The sequence below is a fragment of the Monopterus albus genome, unplaced genomic scaffold, assembly GCF_001952655.1.
Source record: "Monopterus albus unplaced genomic scaffold, M_albus_1.0 scaffold150.1, whole genome shotgun sequence".
NCBI lineage: Eukaryota > Metazoa > Chordata > Actinopteri > Synbranchiformes > Synbranchidae > Monopterus > Monopterus albus.
The window spans coordinates 1,209,281-1,217,607 of record NW_018128030.1 but is presented as its reverse complement, the minus strand read 5'-3'; the positions used below and the strand labels follow the sequence as shown (position 1 = coordinate 1,217,607).

The 8,327-nt window shown below is 39.1% G+C and overlaps 1 protein-coding gene across 1 annotated transcript in view; it reads left to right on the top strand.

Annotated features, from left to right (window-relative positions):
* The first annotated feature begins 375 nt into the window (after nt 1–375).
* tenm4 (teneurin transmembrane protein 4) overlaps nt 376–8,327 on the top strand; it is a 160,453-nt gene continuing 152,501 nt past the window's right edge. The window contains 1 exon segment of the mRNA XM_020614720.1: nt 376–513. The gene's annotated coding sequence lies outside the window, so the exon portion shown is untranslated.

Below are 8,327 nucleotides of genomic sequence, written 5' to 3'. Positions count from 1 at the left end.
CCAGCCTAAGCCACCAAATAGGATTGCATTAGAAACATCCTATGTCCATTTACTGAGACAGAGACTTTCAATGCCTAAATTAAGTATGGACACTTACCTGCCCACTGTAAGTGACAAATCATTATGTAATTTTTCATAACAAAACTGTCTCATAGTGACCAAGTGTTTCATCTAGAGAGGTTGGAGTCACAAATGGACTGGTGGAATTTTATGGCTTTCAATGCAAATATGCTGGTTAGGTGTGGGTTGTTGTCATGTGGGGAGGTGGATTGACCCTGACTCTGCAGGTGCAAATGTTTCTGTTGATTGGTGATCACGTGTTCTCTTCCTTAAAAGAGAAAGCTCACACTTGTTGTATGTGTTCTGAAGAACGCTTAGTGCTGAAATGTGGTTGCAGTGCTGTCGGTCCTTTGCAAAGAAGGGAAAAAAGGAGTTCCTACTGTGATCTTTTTGACTTTGGAATGCTACCTTTCTTCTTTGCTTTGTCTTGGGGAAGCAGAAGATGTTGGTTGAGTGAGATGCACATTTTGTGAGGTTTACTGATTTGTGGTTATTTAGCTAATTTCATGCTGTGTTGCAAGTTAAAAGAGAGAGATGTGATCAACAAAAGTAGCTGCAAGAACTGTACATGGTTTCATTTCACTAATGCAGTATCTTTTATCAAAATGAATCTAAACCTTCAGTGGGAAAATATTGACTTTTGTCAAGTGCTAAATAACATACCTACTCTTTGCTTTAGTGAATGATTCATGCATTAAAGGCCTAAGCAATAAATTGCAGTTCTCAAGCCTATGACAAAATGTTTGTTGTCGATAATGTGATGTGTCATAACAAAATCAAAATTGTTTCATTCCAAAAAGTAAAAATTCAGATATTTCTTATTTAAAAAAACAAATGTAAAGCTTGATTGTTCTGGTTGCTCTAGTATAAACATTTTTTTTTTTTTAATTGTCATTCCTTCCCTAGTGAGCAGCATCTGCAGTATAGCAAACACTTAAGTATTGTGTTTTTGGAGTACAGTATATTTGTTTGGAATACAGACTGTGGCATCATAGCCTGTATGTTAGGCTGTGACTCAAATCAACCCCAGTAAAAGTAATGATGGGTGGTTTGTGACACACATGAAGACTCTGTTACACGCCACACTCATTTACAAGCAAGCAGTTCACCTCCCCTCTATGCCAGTCATAACTCAGCCATTTTGTGAGGGATGGTGCAGAGGATGAGATCAGACTGCAGATGCTGCTCACTGGCTGATAGTGGCTTTCAGGGGCCTTCAGAGTGGGATCTAAGCAAAAAAAAAAAATCCTGGTCACATTCATATTCAGACCACATGCCATGAACTGATCAAGGGCTTTTCTCTACCTCTGAATGAGGCAGCACTCTGCTTCGAGGTGGTCTCAGTCAATTGTAGATGACTCATCAAGGATCTAGTCTTCTACAATTGACGGAAATTGGGTGAGGAAAAACAATTATTGTTGCGCTATTTATACTTTATGATGACGTAGGGGTGAGTGTGTGTGTGTGTGTGAGAGACTTCTGCAAGTCATAAGCTGCTGTACTCTTGCTTGCTTCTGAAGGTGTCTGGTGATGTGTTACAGCTATTCTCTGCTTAGAACCACATATTAATAAATGTCAGTGGTGAGCTGGCTTAGGCACTGACTTAATGCACTGCTGGTCCAGGGAACTGACCCGGGCACCACACGTCGGCTCATATTAGGACAACACAATCAGGGCGCTGAGCTGCTACTTGTTTTTGACGGACATGTGGGTCGTCACTAATCGTATGCCTCAGCTATGTAACGACTCGGGTCACAGGGATGAAAGATTATCAAGGGTAAATCTCACCCAGCGTTTTTGTTTCAAACCAGTAAGTCAGCTGGTGTGTTAAGCATCACACAAAGCACAGTGTGACCATAATATACTGCTGCTTTATAAAGTCAAAAGATTTGATAAAATGAATCTGCCCAATAGCAAGGATTGGATCACACATAAAGGTACAGTCGGGTTGGCAACTCTTTTCAGAAGCATTTTTATTGCATATAGTATTGAATCATTGGATATAGTAACATAATGGGGAAAAAAAAACCCATCGCCTGTGCCAGTAGCAGGGCTGAAAAACACCTGACCAATAATTTTACTTGTCCCAAGCAAAACTATTTGATGACCTACCTGCACGCATTCAGTGTGCGAGTCAAGAATCCAAGGTGTTACAGGCAGATGAGTCACCGTTCTGTTTTGATAGTTAAAGCTAGCAAGCTATGGCTGAGAAGGTACCCACAGCAGCTTTTATTCATAAAGAGAGGCTGCTGATACAGACCAGGCCTTCACCTTTATGACATATAACATTATAGCTAATGCTGTTGTTGCCACCTCCATGCAGCTGTGTGAGAGCGAGAAGACCCCCACATGGCTGAAAAGTGACATCATGGTGGTCAGATTTCTGCTGGACAAGTAATTACTGGTCTGGTTTTGCTGGGGGGGGGGACATTTACTTTCCTGAAGTCTATAAGTAGTAGTCAGGCAGTGCATATTGCTTTGGAGAGAAGTCAGAACAGAAGGGTGGGATTCCTTCGGTTAAATCGAGCTTCCTCTTGCTGGTTTTTCCAGAACTGTCAGCCCCACCTTTAATGGCATTTAAGGTGTGTTGCTCCCCATATAACTGCATGACACAAAACATCTTAATCTAAGTAATAAGTTACCACTTTACTTCATTCAACTCCTTTATTTAGCATTGTAATCCCAGGGCTCCTACACATTCAGCTTGATATGGATACCCTGCAGGAGAACTGTATGTTTTGTATGCAAGATTGGAAGTTACTCATGTTAACTCTTTTTCTTTAGTGCGCAGAACTTGAATGTATAATATCCTAAGATTCTGAATGAAAGGCCAGTTGGTCCAGATTAACCAGGTAGAAATGAAACAGACTCCTGGAATCTTTGTACAGTGCATAACATAAATCAAACCTAAATGTACTTATGCATGAAGGACAAAACTAAGTTAACAAAGTTGATAATGGGGGTTTGTATGAGGCCATTTGTCTTCATCCAAGAAACTGTCATGTTTCCCAAGAGGTTAAATAAGTGCATCACTAGCAGCAGAAATAACACAGTTACAAAAACTTTCCAAGCATGAGGTTTTCCTCATCTTCCCACTTTTTCCTTTTCAGTCCCCCCCCCACCTTCATGACCAATGCTTGAAACTAGTTCTAGTGAGAAAAGAGAACAGTCCGATTAAAAATGATTGCCCGCTTGTCCCTGCTGCATGTCTCCAACTTTCTTGCAGCCATTTCACATTATCTGCATTCACTGCAGTGATCTTCTCATCTGCATGGTGGCAGTCCCTACTACCAGCACAAGGACAAGAAATTGGACCACAGCAGGGAGCTAAATGTGCCTTCAATCTCAACAATCCTTTTAATCTTTCATCAATCATGTGGAAGCAGCTCGGAGCCCTGATCCTATTACAGTTTGAGGGCAACAGCTTTGAACTGACAAGCATGAGAAGTGTAGTGAAAGTTTGCCATGCAAGAAAGTTGTGATGGAAGTTGGAGTCGGTTTGGCAATTTTAATGAGAAAATCTTCAACCAGTTTGCTAAAGTTGAAAGCAAACAAACAATTCTAAGTGGTATTTCACTCAATGTCAACACAAGGACCTTGAGAAAACGTCAAAAAGTGCATAGGTTTCTAAAGATTTCTGTAGCACTGAGTGGCAATCACCAAGGCAGCAGGGCCAGATCAAATGCAAACGTAAGCAGGCTCTAAATGTACAAAATCTGCTCAGGCCAAGTGGCTCCTTGCTAGGGTTGGGTATTGTTTCAGCTTTATCAATTACATTTTTGCTGATCAAACCCAGTTCTTACTGATTCTTAAAATCAGCTGTATTGGAAAAGTGTGTTCATACAAGGAATATGACTTCAGTACAGAGGCTCTCAATTGGCTTTTGTAAAACACAATAGGGCGCAATTAAGGAATTTAAGACTTTTTTGCAGGAAGAATAGGACAAAATGATGCCTGACACATTTAATCACTTTGTGTCCTCAGTCCTTAAATGTCTTAAGTGTTGTGAAGAAGAACAGCGATATCACACCATGGTAAACGCTTTACGGTCCCAACATTTTTTTTTTTTGTAATGTGTTGCAGGCATCTGATATCACACCATGGTAAATGCTTTACTGTCCCAACATTTTTTTTTGTAATGTGTTGCAGGCATCAGAAATGAAATGAGTGCTTACTTTGAACATAAATTAAAACCGACGAAGTATCACATCATTGACTCAGGTTTGTGAAGTAGAATGGAAAAATTCAGATGATGCTTCTTCTTCTTGGGTCCCGATATTGAACCAATAAATAATGTGAATTCCTAAATGTGTTAGTTTCAATTTTAGATGTCAAAAACATCACAGGTATAATTTCTCATCATACTTAAACAATAAATAGTCACACGCTTAAGTTATAAATAAAATGTTGTGACTCGCAGCTTTGAGAGAACAATGGGGGGGAAGTAAACTGAACAATTCTGGTTTCAGTTCTATCTACTCTAAAATAACACTGGTGGGAACAGTCAGATTCTTTATTTTAACCATCCTCTTACATATCCAACTTATTAGCAGGGACTGCTTTAATAGTGGATACTCTGGGCTGTTGTGAGCCTTTTAATTTTCAGTCACCATAACATGCTTTTAGATTACTTTTTGCAACCACTAACCACAGTTGTATCCGTATAATCTAAAATGTTGATATGATTGAGCCAATCTATATGCATTTAATTAAAAACATTGTTGCTAATCTGTTTCTAACAGCAATGTGACACTGTGGTAATTGCTAGCCTTATACTGTTATTAGCATTCTTGCTCACAAACAGTAAAGCAGCCATTATTTCTGACACCGATTCATTGAATTTCACTGATAAGACACTAGCTTTTAAGTAAGTTGAAATAGCAGTGTCATCCACGTGTACATACCACCAAAGCTTCTGGATGAGCTGCTGTTTAAGTGCATAGTGTATGTTTTGATTCATCACTTGCTGTGATGTTTTGCAGTGGGAGATGAGATGCCTCACAACAAAATGTCACTCTTGGTTTACAACATTACAAATATCAAGAAAGTGAATTTCACTTTTTTTTTTCTAATGATACCCTTTCTTCATTAATGAAATGGGAATGTGAAAGGATAAAAGAAGACAGGGGGTACTGCATAGCCAACCATCCACTAATTAGGAGTTTTATGGGGCATATAATTTGTGTCCCAGCATTAAGCCTTGATTTCAAAAGCAGCACATTTTCCTTTAGATATTATAAGAAAACAGAGCTCCAGACTGAAGCCTCACAAGTTCATAGCACATAGTAAGTTATTCTCAGACTGAAACCTACAATGCTAGAGCAAGTAATTCAGCAGTTTGAATGTCACTGATCTGATATTTGATAAGTTCACTGTAATGGCAGTTTAAAGATTTTTGTTTATACCAACTCCATCTATATATACAGTGTGTTCTAATTATATCAGTGATCATCAGAGCTGGGACATTCATGTTATACAACTGGCTCTTGTCTGAACAGGTACTGTATCTCCATCTGGAGTTTGGATGAGGAGAACAGCTGTGACACACAATACATTTGATGATGTATATCTCTTTGTTCTGTAGAATTGTGAAGCTTATTTCACAGAGCACCATGTTCATATTCTTGGTAGCCTGTATTATGCATATTTAATTAATTGCAGTCTCTCCCTCTGGCGTTTTCACCTCAGTTTGCTGGCACTGGAGCTCCAACTGCCAGCAGTGCAGCCTCTGCTCCAAAACATAAGATTCCAATAGACAAATATTGTAGCCATAATTACTGAACTACTGAAACTAATGGAGATACAGACCTAATCCAGACTGAAGGGGATGTTGAATTAAGTATGAAGTGACAGCTATAATGTTGACTGTTGGCAAAGCTATGCACTCTCTAAGTACCTTCTAGTTTAACTGTAGATATTTTTGTACCTCCTAAATATTCTTATTGTTTACCATCTGCTAATACCTTTATGTGCATAATTATTGTCCTTACTATTCTATTTTTTTCTGCTTTCTCTCTTATTTTCCAGACTACTTTCAGAATTTATGGAGCAACATAATGATTCAAGCTAGTGAAGTCCAATTTTCACTGACTTTTAGCTCAGCGTTTGGTCTCCTTAGAGAAATAACTGGACGTTTTACTGGTAAATACTCCACTGTGCGGTACCAGCTGTGTCTGCCAGTTGGTGTTGGACAGCAACTCTACATTGGGGTTGTTTTTTTTTTGATGTTATGCAGAAACCCCCCCCCCTCCTTCAGCCAAAATGTTGCTGTGAGAGTGAACCACAACAGTAAATGTTCAGGCCAGACAGCTAAACATAACGGTAAATTAAAACACACCATAAAATTCAGTAAGACCAAGACGGAGTTCCAGATTCAACTATAGGTTCATCACTATTAGCAACACCTTTCACGTTGTCACTTTTTTTTTTTTCCCACGCTGAAGCATGATACAATCATTTTTGAATTGGTTCAGATGGTAAAGTTCTATAAAATGAGAGGTTTTGACCAGACAGTGATATATGATTCAGTTTGTTGTGGGCTGGATGAAAACAGCTGAGTAATAATGCAGGTAAAGCTACAGAGCTCCCCTTTAAAATGTGAATTAGACTTTAATATACAATGTGCCATCAATTGTGTTTGATGGTTGAGTACCTAGTGCAGCTGCAGGCTACAAGATGCAACCTGCATCCATTTATTTTTCACACATGGGGCCACATGAAAATTGGTGCATAACCAGTGAATTACAGCCTAACACCTGCAAACAGGAGCCTGAATGCATCTTCTACTGAAACTGGCTTTTTTCTTCCTGTTGCCCGGGTCAACGGCAAATCTCACATTCCCACAATGACATGGCCACAATACCATGCCAGTCTTCAGTTTTACATTTGAAAGCATATTTAACTTTTCACTCATCCATTCACAGCCCATGAGCAGTAAGACTCCGAGTCTGGCCAAGATTAGCTTTTGGCAGACAATGCAGTGAATTAAAGGCCACACATGGCCCCTCTCTTGTTCTCTGGGTGACCAAACACACTTATAGGGCCAGGAACTCTTGACCAGTCTTTTTAACTTGCAAGGAGAAACTAGGAATTGGAAATAACTATAATGTCGGTGGATTTAGGATCAGCATTTGGCCAGACAAAAGTATTGTCAGATGGCCTTTCTCCTTGCTAACCTACCAAACTTTAGTGTCAGAGGTTTCAGCATAGGTTGAGGAAAACGAAGATGCTCATTTAGGCTGTTTGACTAAAAACCTTACAGTTGAGTGGAAAGTAGTATAAACATCACAGATAATACTAAACTGTTGCTGTCATTTCTTAAATATTTATCAAAAATTTGCAAACAAGTCAAACCTGGATGATTACACATTGACCCCTAACATTATCGAACAAGTCTAATGAAGTCTAATGTAAATAAAATCACTAAGCACGTCCATACCAAGTAATTTAATACAAGATGCATTTGTGAACACTTAGAAATGCCCAAACAGTTCTGTTGAGAATAGTATAGGGTGGTTATGCCTTATTGTAGCATATCTAGTTATGATTTACTGTTCTGTATCAAAATTAGCACTTTGTATGATGATGCATTTGTAGTCAGGACTTACTGCCTCCTTTTGGTGGATTTGATTCATGGTATGTTTGCTGTAATCTCTGTGTTGCCTTCCATGCACACTTATAAAATAAGTTATAAAAAGCCATCTCATCTGAGCACTTCCAGTATCAGACCCTGTACACATCCCCATTGTAGGGCACAACTACAGCCTCCACACTAAGCCCCAATTTTAGTAGATTATGACTGAATTGACAGTAACTCAGAAACAGATACACATGGGCAGGTCCAGTGACACCTGGGTCAAGGTGTGATTCCCTGTCCAAAATCTAAAAACAAGAATACATACCGCCAGACTTACTATTACGACAGTAATTGATATATATATATAAACTGACGAATTATGAAATAACGGCAGGGAACAAGTAGTTTGCAGCTTAGGGCATCGGCCACACAGTACTTTAGACTTAGAAATGGGTTGGAAAACGTCACTAGTTAAATGTTTTGTCCTTTCAGTTTGTTTTATTATTATATTTTTCTATATGTAACTGTCTTCCCTACCGGGGAAAATGAAATGCAAAATGTGCAGAAGATTAATAACATCAAGTGGAGCTCTTTGCCCATTGTAATTACCGATAGGATCATTAGCTGTTTTCGAGGAGCAAAAAGCAGAAGCAGCCAGGCAGATATTTGGAGGGACTAGTACCGAAGGGGG